The sequence below is a fragment of the Rattus norvegicus genome, chromosome 2, assembly GCF_021556685.1.
Source record: "Rattus norvegicus strain SHRSP/BbbUtx chromosome 2, alternate assembly SHRSP_T2T, whole genome shotgun sequence".
Classification (NCBI taxonomy): Eukaryota; Metazoa; Chordata; class Mammalia; order Rodentia; family Muridae; genus Rattus; species Rattus norvegicus.
The window spans coordinates 186,748,046-186,760,656 of record NC_141535.1 but is presented as its reverse complement, the minus strand read 5'-3'; the positions used below and the strand labels follow the sequence as shown (position 1 = coordinate 186,760,656).

At 44.8% G+C, this 12,611-nt stretch overlaps 1 long non-coding RNA gene across 1 annotated transcript in view; it reads right to left on the bottom strand.

The window, feature by feature from the left end:
• Window positions 1-38: 38 nt before the first annotated feature.
• LOC102553665 (uncharacterized) overlaps window positions 39-12,611 on the bottom strand; it is a 50,151-nt gene continuing 37,578 nt past the window's right edge. Inside the window, exon 4 of the long non-coding RNA XR_015676605.1 lies at window positions 39-198. This is a non-coding gene — a long non-coding RNA (uncharacterized LOC102553665). The remainder of the gene's footprint in view (window positions 199-12,611) is intronic.

Genomic DNA, 12,611 nt, shown 5'->3' with positions numbered 1-12,611 from the left:
CCCATAAAAGAGTCACAACAAAGTGTCTTAGCAATTACCATATATATTCTTTTAGATGCATCTTGACCCTGCGTGGTGGTGCAGACCTTTAATGGCAGCGTTCGGGAGGCAGAGACAGACAGATCTTTGTAAGTTCAAGGCTAGCCTTCTCAACAGAGTGAGTTTCTGGATAGCCAAGGCTACACAGAGAAGCCATGTCTGGAAAAAAAAGAAAAAAAAGCACATCTGGAATGGTTGCTACAATAACCCCTCCCACTCACCCCACCCCCTTTTCTATTTTTGGCGAGAGTACAGGACAGCTTCAAGGAGCCTAGGAGAGATTAGAGTCTGATAAGGTAAAACCAGGAGCCACTGGGTTTCTAGTAAGAGTCTCAGATTGTAGGTTTACAGCCACAATGGAAGTAAAGGAATCCTTGCTTCATGGTTGGCAAGAGTTTTTCACCAGTCTTCGAATGAAGAGCTCCCTTTTCTTCTTGTGTCCCATTGAGTTATCCTAACTCAGACCTTCAACTAGGACTTACTCTTTAAGAGTGAGTCAAGGCTGGAACCTTGGTGATAGAGTCACTACCCCCCAATAGACCCACCCTGGACACTGCTGCATTGAGACTGAACCTTCAGTACATGAGCTTTGGGGTAAACAGATCCAAAATAGAACACAAGACAAACCGAGACCTACAGCAGCAGCAGGAAATACTACATTGAAGCCTGAGCAGGACATCGGAACTCTGCTGGAGGATGTGGCTCTCAAATAGGTGAGGAGAAGCACAATACAGTTTCAGTATAAACAGATCCTGGTATTTGAGCAACTTTAGCCTCCCTGACATTCTTGGCACGCTAGAGAGACTTTAAGGTAATAAAAGGTTGATATCTGGCTCCCTACTTCCTGCCATGGTGGACAGAGCAAGGCTAGTCCACACCCTGCTCTCTGACATTGCTGGCACTCACTGGGTGAGCATCATGAGTACCTTTGACCAGAGTGAGCAATAGCAGTGCCATTGGGGAGGGCAGTGGGTGTCAGTGGGTGAGGCTGGCAAAAGCTGAAAGCGCTGTGTGTCAGCACTCAGGAGTCCTGTCAATACTTAGCTCGCACTGTACAGTAGTGGGAGTAAGCTGACATAGAATAAAAGGTAAGAAGTCTTGAAATCATACTCTGGGACAGCCAAGAAGGGGACTCTGAGAAATGGTTATTTTGATCCTGCTTTTACTACAGAGTAGGGATAGTTTGAGAAACAAGCTCTTCCCCTTCAATAAGTTTTCATGAGAGTTACACTTAATATTATTTGAAACTCAGTGTTAGCCATGATATTAACACAGGCAAACACAAACACACACACACACACACACACACACACACACACACACACTCACTGCTTTATTTCTAGTGGTGAGCATGGTGTCTGATTCATTGTGGGTACTTGTTAAGTACTAGTTTAGAGAATGATAGACTATGCCATCGGAGTAGTGTAGACTATGCCATAGTAGTGAGTCATTGACTCAAGTCATGGTCACTTCCTATGTAAACCTCCTGAGAAGTTTAATTTTAAGTACTACCAGTATTAGTACTAGAACAAATATCAGGAGATATGAGGATCACTTTCCCTTGACTTTTACCTTAATGGTCTGGAGGCCAGGAACACTATTTGCAATCTAACTATAAGTGTAATTTTTATCTCCATGGCGTGAGACACTGTGGATTGAAAGGGTCAGAAACTGAGCAAAGTCAGGTAGCTGTGGCTGCAGTCCAGGCAGGAAACATGGGAAGCTGCTAACAGTGGAAGTTCAAAGGAGGAGTGAGAGAGGAAGGGTCAAGGATGGCACCTGAATGGGGTTGGGGATTTAGCTCAGTGTTAAGTTGAGGCTAGGAAGTTAATTTGGATCATGTAAGTTATGAGGTAGGTCCTTGTGCTTGTGAGGCATCCATGTAGAAATGCCCTCTATAGGGTTGATGATACAGGTTGGAGATTAGAGTAAGAGTGGCCTAGAGATGTATACACGGGGCTTTTCTGTTCAAGACTTATAGCTGCAAGAGTTTATGTGGCTAAAAGTCTTGGTTCGGTAGGATAAGAAGACATAAAATGAAGCCTGAGATGTCTCTGAGGAGCTTGCCGTTCTAGACTTAAGTATGAAGGGAACCAAGAAGGAATGGATGCCTGATGTGTTTATCCCAGCACTTGGAGGCAGAAGCAGGTTTGAGGCCAGCCTGGTCTAAATGGAGAATTCCAGATCAGCCAAGCCTATAAGGTGAGACCTTTTGTAGAACAAAAGCAAAACGAAACAAAAAAGAAAGGATCGAGCGGTACTGTCAGGAGAATAAAGTGATAGCCGTAGAAGGCCCCTGGGATCTAACAGCAGTGGTCTGTGCCCCACGGAGAGGGGCAGGCGGGGAAACAGTGGGCAGAGGTTCAATGCAAGTGGGAGTGCGTGGGGAGTGAGTGTGCACAGTGTCAGGAAGGTGAACACAAAGAGTTCAGCCCAATGATGTCATTGGAAGTGCTTGCTTCCTGACACTAGGGGAGACACGTCTTTTGAAGAGACATTGTGTTTAAATGCTGATCGACTGGGAGGGAGAGGCCGAAGATAAGATGGGATAAAGGGTCCTGAAAGCGCTTAAGAAGGTGAGACTAGTTGAGAAATGAACTAAAGCCTTGTTGTGGTTTGCCCTGGAGTTATCTGTATTTTGATGCTAATTGCACTGCCCCAAGGACAGGTGCCTAGTCACATACTCAGGACTCAGGTGAGTTCACCAGAACCTTCTTCCCATTTAATTTGTAAAATACAGGTGAGAAGTACAAGGATAGAAGGAGGCCTGTCATTGGATGAGAAGGAAGGATGGGCGGGAGAAAAGGTTTAAGGGGAGAGGAGGAGGAGAGAGAGATAGAGAGATGGAGAGAGAGAGAGAGGGAAAGAGAGAGACAGAGACGGAGAGGGAGAGAGACAGAGAGAGAGAGACGGAGAATACTGTGGGACAACATGCAAGGTGACGTTACGTTAAGATTCCACACTGTACCTTTACAGGTTGTTATGAATGTTCTTCAGGGATGGATGTGTACCAGGCTTTGTACGTTTAGGTGGGCAATTATATCTTATCAATTAGATCAAAGGTTATTGTGTTGTGTGTTCTTTCATGTGCAGACTTAAGGGTAAGAGAGAGTGCAGCAGCTAGTCCAGCGCCACCATGGAATTGGGATGTGTGCTTCTGGCATGGAAACCTGCCTTGGGAACTGGATGGGTAGAGAGATTGTTGCCCGGCTCAGAGAGAGGCCTTTGGCAGTGTGATATGGGATGGAGCAGAGTGGGTGAGAGGCTTTGCTGACTGAGACTTAAGATATCTAGCAGATATCTTGGGGCACTGAGGTGCTGGACCTAGTGGGGGTAAAAGACAGCATTTTATTTTTTATAATTTTACAACAACAAGGCCACATCATTAGGATCAGATGGAGAGGTTGCACTTCCTCTACACTGAGGAGAGAAAGAACAGGCAGCACTGGGTACATTGATAACAGGATTAAAGGAGCCTATTTTCTTTGAGAGTTTCTTTACTCTGCAATACACTATGAAGTGTACTGGTGGGATGGTGATTGGTGCTATTAATGATTTGAAGTATGTAGAGGTATGGTGTGCATACTGTGGAGAGCCCAGGACAGTTGACTCCATACGACACCCACACCAGAGTTGCCTGAGGACATTTGGGGTTCAAGTGCATCAGTGCTATTCTAGATCTGAGTAAGCCACAGGCACCCATTTGTTTAAGACAGGGTAGTTCTTCAGATCCCACTTTGAGAATAAGGATCCCCTCCATTGATGCCACAATCCTCAGACATTGAAGCCCTTCCATAAAATGGGGTAGTTGTAGAGATAATCTCTTATGCATTGTGTAAAAACATTCACCTCTCAATAAAGCAACAACAACAAACCTTTGGCCAATGATCTGAGGCTTAGAAGGTGGGACATCCGGCAGACAGAATTCTGGGAACTAGTGAATCATGGGGGATTTGTCCCGGGAGCACTGATGTAGGCAGAGGCATGAAAACAGGGCAGAGGTGTCCAGTCACATGGCAATAAACCAGATATTAAGTTATGAGCCAGTTGAAGAACATGTAAAACTTTGGCCTAGGCATTTGTAAATATATTTATGTCACAGAGTTAGTATTTCTGGAGCTTCGGACCAGGAGGAAAAACAAGAAGTTACAGGTAGTATTTGGAAATAAAGGATGTATATCTTCTCATTACTTGAGAACATCTAGCTTAATGATTACCAAAGACAACGGGAGTGTACTGAAAGTTGTTACATCAGACTATTTAAGAAATAATGACAAGAAAGGGTCAGAACATCTGACTATAGCTTTTTTTGTTATTATTTTTGTTTTATTTTGGTTTGGGATTTAGGCTTCTTTGTTTATTTGCTTGTTTTTTTTTTTTTTAAGAGTATTTTGATCCATAGTTGATTGAATCAGTAGGCACAAGCTATTTGAGTGGCTGTTCTCCAGAGGTCCATGTGTTAAAAATCTATGTGGGAAGTAGCAAAAAACTTTGAGAGCTGTGAGCTTGTTGGAGGTCTTTAGGTGACTAGAGACGTTTGCTGGCAGAAGATCATGGGATCTACCGCTTTCCCCTTGTTCCTTAAGTCTTGAGGAGAATGGTTTCCTCTGCCATGTGCACCTGCCAGAGGCCTAAAGTCGCAGAGCTACCTGATTGTGGTCTGCAACTTTCCAGAATCATAAGCCAAAGTAAACCCTTTCTCTTTATAAGTTAATCACCTCGGGCGTTTTGTAATGGCTACAGAAAACTGACAGGTACAGTGCAAGACCCATGAATCCAGAGCTGTGACAGGATTTCAATATGGAGACTTTTAATAAGATGGGAGGGATTGTCATAAAGAGGCAACGATGAAGATACAAGGTGTAACTGACAGACAGAACTCTGAAGATTTGAATCAAGGGTCTGGGACAAAGTCTGGTAAAGAAGAAAAGAGGAAAGGAAAGCCTGGACAGTTCAAGGATTATGTCTTTCATTAAAGGTCACTCCTCCTAGGATAGGAAGGAGAGAATGATAGATAGGAAAGCCAGTGGCATTGGTAGTTTAATGTTTCCCTCCCAAAAATTACAGTAATAATAATTGAATGTTATTACCATATGCCCAGCGTTCAGCGTGTTAATTAATTCTTATTGCAGCTCTGGTGACAGATATGTCCTCCTGCCATTTCATAGAGAAAGAGCCTGAGCTTTGGCAATAGATACATAGCTTGCCCAAAGACGCACAGATATGTGATAACAACTTAAGTAATCCAAATTTCAGCTCTGTGGAGTTCGTTCACACTACCAGCTGCATACATTTTACTAATGAACTTAGGAGGGGCTGATATGTTATATGAAAGTTACCATGGTCAATACCTTTGTCTTTTCTGTTGCTGTGGGAAAAAAAAAAGCCAAACACCTGAGATCAGATAATATATGAAGAATACAGATTTGTTTGACTCATGGTTCTGGAGGCTGAGAAATTCAGGAGCGTGCACAGGCATCCTCTTGGCATCTGGTGAAGCCCTTCTTGCCACATTACAGCATGCCAGAAGGTATCACGGGTCAGAAGGCAAGGCAGCAATAGAGAGTTAGCAGAGAAAGATACAGAAATGTAGCTAGGGATGGCACTTTTAAAACAAAGCCACTCCTGCTGGAAGTAAGCTGTTCCCGCAGAATCAGCTTAATCTACCTTTAATGACCTCACATGGCCACACTGGGGTCAGAGTCCCAGCACATACACTCTGGGAGGCGTTTGGATGGGAGCAAGCTTTTCTTATATGTGAGATGAAACTTTATCTCTCACGACCTTACTTCAGTGAGCCTTCCTGCCTACTTCCACTTCCATCCCCCTAGACATATTCCTAACTGATTGTTGTTGCCACTGAAAATCATTTGGGACTTTCTGTTACAAGTCATCAAAAACTCAACAAGAAAAGAGAGAAGCGGTTAGCCTACATCATTGAAGCTTCAGGAGAAGTGCCCCGCGCTGAGCTGGGTACAAGCCTGGGTGAGTCTGGGTTCTGATTTCTTCGGTGACTTCTAGCTCCAGCTCTGCCCTGCTCCTGTTACTCTCAAGCTGTCTAGTGACTGATAGTGGGGGGTCCCCCAGCCCACCCCCTATGTGTCCCACAATGGCTCCAAGCACCTTTGCTTTCTTGGCCGTCCATCTAGCTAGATAGGAGGAACATTCCCCTCCATACAGCAGAAATCCTGGGCTTCAAAGTCACTTGCCAGAAGAAGTCCAGATCCACTGCCAATCATCTCTGGAGGGAAAGGGGAAGTTGAATCCAGCCACATCACAAATAACAGGGTAAGGTCATTCGTTAGTGCAAACCAGAAGCACAAGAGAAAACAACAGATGTCTCAGTGTTTTTCTGCCTTCTTCCCTACCTTTTTCCCACCTCTGCATTAATCAACTTCCCACGTGCCTTGTCGGTGGCTCACGCTGAAGTTGCTGAACCTTTGAACAGACTTAACAGTTTGAACAGCTTTCACAATTCCAACAGGGCACATCTATGTCTCTCTCTATATATCTTTGCCATTTCCCTGTGTAAACACCCTCTTGACTCCCCATTACCCAACAAAAGACCAAGTCACAGTGCTTCAAGTGCTTCATCTCTTGGGTATATCATGCTGTTTGAAATTACTGGAATACTGGGCTGGGAGATGGCTCAGAAAGAGAGCTTGCTCTGCAGTCATGAGGACCTGTGTTTGAATCCCCAGCACCCATGCAAATGGTCAAGCATGGCACTCATGGCTGTGCATGGCTCTGGCCCCAGCACTAGGAGCAGACACAGGTAGATCCCAATAGCTCACTGGCCATTCAGTCTATGTGCAGATGTACACACCAGCCTACTATTGTGTATGCAACACACACTCACATACACGGGGTGGGTAAGGGAAGCAAGAAATATTTATATTTCTGTAGGTATGATTCTCTTATTTTATGGTTTTGAAAAATCTAGAATTTGAACCATCTATGTAGAAGTAGAAGTTTCTGGATATATCAGGTGAAATGCTCATGTGGTGTTTCGCTGAGGAGGACCTGTGGGAGGACTCGTGATGTCTAGAGAGAGTATAAATAGGACTCAAGGGACAGTCACGGTGCTCTTGAATAGCTAGCTTTGCAAAGCTTCGTTGGTTTCCAGTCTTCATCTTACCTGATCTTCACTTCATTGAAAGAGGTGTGGCAGAGAACTTCTCCTGGCAGCCTGACTGGTCCTGGTCACTCCTGCTAACTAGTGTTGATTTGGTGAAGGCCTGGCTGTTTCTGCTGAATCGTGCCACTGCTGCTGAGTTTTGTTTGGTATCCTGACATGACTGACGTGGACTGCTGGTATGCTGACAACAGAGATGGGAATCACCCCAAGGAGCTACTTCTAAGCAGGTCCACATCCCTTGTCCTATTTACCATCATTTCTCCCCTTCCTTTGGACAGTGGACTAGAAGGAAGGTTGAAGCATTTAAGAACCGTTATTAAAAGTAGGTTTTAAAAAATAAATCTAAGCCTACAGGGTGTAATTTATTAAAATTGGAGCTGAGGGTCTTGAAACCATTTCAGGCAACATAGTGAGATCCTGTATTTAGAAACTGAACAAAGCAAAAATGACTATAACCTTGCACTCAAATATACATGGACATGTTTAAAACCATCTTTGAGCAAAGGTGATGGCCGGGATAAAGTTCTTGCCTGTTACACTCGAGCCCTGGATCCAGTCTCTAACATCATGAAAATTAAAACACACAGCAAAAGCCATCTTCTATACTTTTATTATCCTCAAGGAAAAGAATAAAGTAATGGATAATGAAGTAAACTCACATAAGAAAAATTCTCCTTATCAACAACACTTTTCTAACAGACTGTGGACACACTTTTTTGTAGTTGTTGTTGATGGTGATGGTGTTTACGGTGACAGTGGGGTAGTTTTGTTGTTGTTTGAGACAGGGTCTTTCTATGTAGCTCTGGCTACCCTAGAACTTGCTATGTAGACCAGGCTGGCCTCAAACTCAGAGATTTGTCTGCCTCTGCCTCCTGAGTGGAGTGCTAGAATTAAAGGCCTAGGCTGTTGTTAATAATATCAGTCATCGTGCTGCACCCGTGGGGAAAGAGCACACCAAACCAACACCAACAGGGTTCCACGTGGTAAGATTTTAATGGGGGAATGAGACAAATGGAAGGGGTGAGAGAAAGAAGAGAAAAGAGGGCCAGGGCAGAGGGTGTTTGCTTTTTATTTGGAATGTGATGTAAAGGTTCTCAGGTGGAGGTGCGAATTGAGCCAAAAAGGTCTTCTGGGAATGTATGGCCGTTGCCATGGCAACAGTGACCAACCATTGTCGCTGTAAAGGCAATTCCTGATACCTACGTAGGCCGCCACACTCAGGTAATGTGGTGTTTGCCTTAGATATAGAGAGCCTTTTGGGGCTACTTGCTTCTAGACACTTGGCGGGAATTTGACATTACCAGGACAAAAGAAGCCCGGGGTGGGAATCGGACTTTGGGCCAAAGCTCAGGAAATGGGCCTTGATTAGGAATATTTACATTTGAGTTAATGCAAAGCTCAGAGCCAGCTCAGGGGAAACACATGTATCTGTGCTTTTGTCTTGGTCTTCTTAACCAGCCCTGAGAAAGGTGTTTACAGGAGTTTGATTAACACCTTGTTTGTTCCTCAATTCAGAACTGATCTTATCTTTCTGCATGTAATTAAAGTGGGATTAAAAACAGATTGAAAAATAAAACATCTGCTTCAGCCTCAGAACTGGCTAGAGCCATGTTATAGTTTTTTGTCTGTCTTTTTTGTTTTCAGTCCCACTCCTGCTCTGGAGAACCTGTTGACTGACTGAGCTGGCTTGGTCACTTAGACTTTTTATTCATTCAAGAGGAAAGAAAAGGAAGGCAATGAAAAATCGTTTCTTTGAGGCAGAGAAAAGTGACAGTTTGTTGCTCTCAGCTTATTTAGGTGCTATAACAAAATATGTAGAACTAATTATGTTAAAAATATTATAAACCTGTTTCTGGTAGTTCTAGATGTTGGGAAGCTCAACCTCACATCACTCACAGGTGTCATACTGAGGGGCCTGTCCTTTTGATCCATGGCCAGCTCTTTTCTGTATCTGCACTTGGTAGGGGGATGAAAAAAAAAAGTCATGGGTTGTTGGGGGTGGGGGGAGGAAGCCAATTCAGACTCATTCCCCCAAACCTTTCTAAGGGCACATTGTACCTGGGAGAACCTGTGTCCTACTTATCCCTCTACAGCCCCATTTTCTTTTTTTCTTTTCTTTTCTTTTCTGGAGCTGGGGACCGAACCCAGGGCCTTGTGCTCTCTAGGCAAGTGCTCTGCCGCTGAGCTAAATCCCCAGCCCCAACAGCCCCATTTTCTTAAAACTTGAGATTGTTGCTTTGTGGGTTAAAATTCAGCAGGAATTGTAGATAAGGGTGAATATTCATATCAGTTGTCAGAAAGAACGCTACTGTGTGCAGGAAGGAACAAAGCATTGCCCCTCCCCACCATTGGAGATAATAGACATTCTAGTCTGTTCTGTGCAACAGAGTATCTGTAACTTTGTAATACATAGTGAGCAGAAATGTATTGTTGGTCCAAAAGCCTAGAAATCCAAGAAGGAGTAGCATCCAGCAAGACCTGTCCTACCACAACACTGTGTGTGCATGAGACAGAAAGGGAGTGTGTGTGTGTGTGTGTGTGTGTGTGTGTGTGTGTGTGTGTGTGTGTGTGTGTTGGGGGGGCCATGAGAGACCGAGATGAGGCCAAACTATTCATTCATAAGGAATTCACTCCCGTACTCCATCCTTTAGAAAGCTTTGCTTTCTCTTCAAGGTCCCACCACTTAACAGCGCTGAGTGGAAACTAAATATTTTTTAAAAATTTACTTAGTTGTATTTCTGTGTATTTGTGTATTTTGCCTGAATGTCTGTCCATGCCCCATACACATGCCCGGTGCCCACATGTAATGGATTCCCTGAGACTACAGTTACAGATGGTTGTGAGCCACCACATGGCTGCTGGGAACCAAACCTGTATTCCCTATAGAATTGCCAGTGCTCTTAACCACTGAGCCATCTCTCCAGCCCTGAATTTTAGATACATAAACTTTGGGGGACACAGTCAAACCAAAGCAGTGGTCTAGGGAAAATACTTGGACCGCTTTCCCTTTATTTTCCTTAGCAGAGACACAGAAAGAAGCGTTCAGCAGTGCCAAGTTCATCGCATCTTGAGGCTGGACCTGGCTAACGCATGGGTTAATCTAGACCTGAAGACAGGGGCCCTGGAGTTCAACCTGGCGCCTTGGTAGGGACATAGAAAACCCAGGCATAGTCTGCCAGCCTAAGCTTGGAGACTGAGTCTGCAGAGGCTAGCCTGGCCTTGGTGGGCTCAAAGTTTGGAGCCTGTGGGGCCAGTAGAAGCAGCCTGGTAATTAGGTGGGCTTGGAGGCTCAGGATGTGGGGACTGTGGGGACCAGGCAGACTTTACTGACATTGTTGCTGTTTCCTAGTGGGATCTCTCTCCCAACTGTGCTGTCTGGGGCTGGGGAGGGAGGAAGGGTACAAACCTGTAACTCCTATCCTTCCCAGTGTTGCCTGGTCTGTGCTACACTCAGATGTGACCCCCTTCTGCCTTCCTTGGTTCTCCTGGAGGTATTTTCCCATGCAGATAGTTTGAATTAGCATTTCTGTGAGGAAATGCGCCTTGGGAAGCTCTATTCTGTCTTCTTGCTGATGAAGACATTTAATACTATGCGGTGCTTTGAATAGGAATGGCCCCCATAGACTCATGGTATTGAATGCTGACTCATAGGGAGATGTGGCCTTGTTGGAGGAAGTGTGTCACTGTGGAGGCAGGCTTTGAGGTCTCATACACTCAAGCCTAGTGGGATAGTCTTCTTTGGCTGCTTGTGGATCAAGATGTAGGACTTTTTGCTTGTTCTCCAGATCCATGTCTGCCTGCATGCTGTCCACCATGATGATAATGCACTAAACCTCTGAAAAAATTAAATGTTTTCCTTTATAAGAGTTGCCATGGTCATGGTATCTCTTCACAGTAATACAAACCCTAATTAAGATACTACTTCAACATGAAATTATGTTGAAAGACCCTAGTTCTTACTGAAGTATAAGAGCTATTAAGAGACTTGGCCTGGGGGACTGGAGAGATGGCTCAGTGGTTAAGAGCTCCGACTGCTCTTCCAGAGGTCCTGAGTTCAATTCCCAGCAACCACATGGTGGCTCACAACCATCTGTAATGGTATCTGAAACCTTCTTCTGCTGTGCATGAAGACAGCTACAGTGTACTCACTCTACAGTGTACTCACATACGTAAAATAAATAAAAATCTTTAAAGAGAGAGAGAGAGAGAGAGAGAGAGAGAGAGAGAGAGAGACTTGGCCTGGTAGAACGTAGGTAGATTATTGTAGAGGGCCGCAATAACATTCACCACCGCTAGATGGCGCTGGCTTCCACTGCGCCCCACGTGGAAGGCCAGGATAGCCTCCGCCATTACAAGATGGCACCAGCCTTCGCCGCGCCAGCCGACTCCCTTTCAGGAAGTTAACTGTGCGCATGTGCAAGAGTGCCTTCGTGCCAGGTCTTTGCCCACTCCGGGGCATGCCTGATGAGATCATGGGTAAACAACCAATCAGGCGTGGACACGCCACATTAGGGTGTATATAAGCAGCACCATTCTGGGGCTCGCTCTCTCCTCTTCAAGATGTAATAAACGCTTTGCTGCAGAAGGATCCTGGTGTCTCCGCGTCGTTCTTGCTGGCGAGACAATAGCGCACGACAGGTTATGAAGACCCTAAGGGATTTCTCCAGCTTTACACCCACTGCCTCAGGTCAAGATTAGGCCAAGTTCCATTCTCCACCCACAGTTGTTGGAAGAGCAGGGACGTTCTTGAAAATCTACAGAATGTACCTGACCCCCTGGTCCCAGATAGAGCTCGAAGGCATGCCATGTAAATTTGAACTGTAACCTTGCTGACGTAACCCGTACCTCTGAAAGTATAAAAACTGCTTGTCACAGCCTTCTAGTCACTCGCCACCAAGGGCTGCCCCCGATGTGCCAGAAAATAAACCTTTTGCATTTGTATCGAACTCCGTTCTCATGCCTCACTTAGGGGGTCTCCCAGTAGTTTAGACTCACTTCAAGCCTTACACTGTAAACATAAAGAGATGTGTGTGTATTAATAAAAAATGAACTATAACTTAAATACTCTGTAAAGTTTGACTGAAGTTGAAAATGGAAAAATTAAAATGAAAGTACCAGAGATATATGTAGTGGTAGAGCACTTGTCTGCCATGTGCTGGGTACTGGGTTCAACCTCCAGGATTGCCATAAACAAAAGAAACAGGACGGTGTCCATCTTTAAAGTATACTTGCTTCATTAGTGTACTAAACTTGGAGTGATAAGAGGAGGTCAGTATGGCTCTCGTGCAAGGATGGCGTGGGACTTCATGCATCATGCTGTGCTTTCAATTAAGAAGAAGGTAATGGAGATGTGTGTCACTTGGTATCACAAGAGGGACTGCTAAGGAAGGAAAGGGAGGGGTAGGGAGCCTCAGGAAGGAAGTGAGGAAGCAAG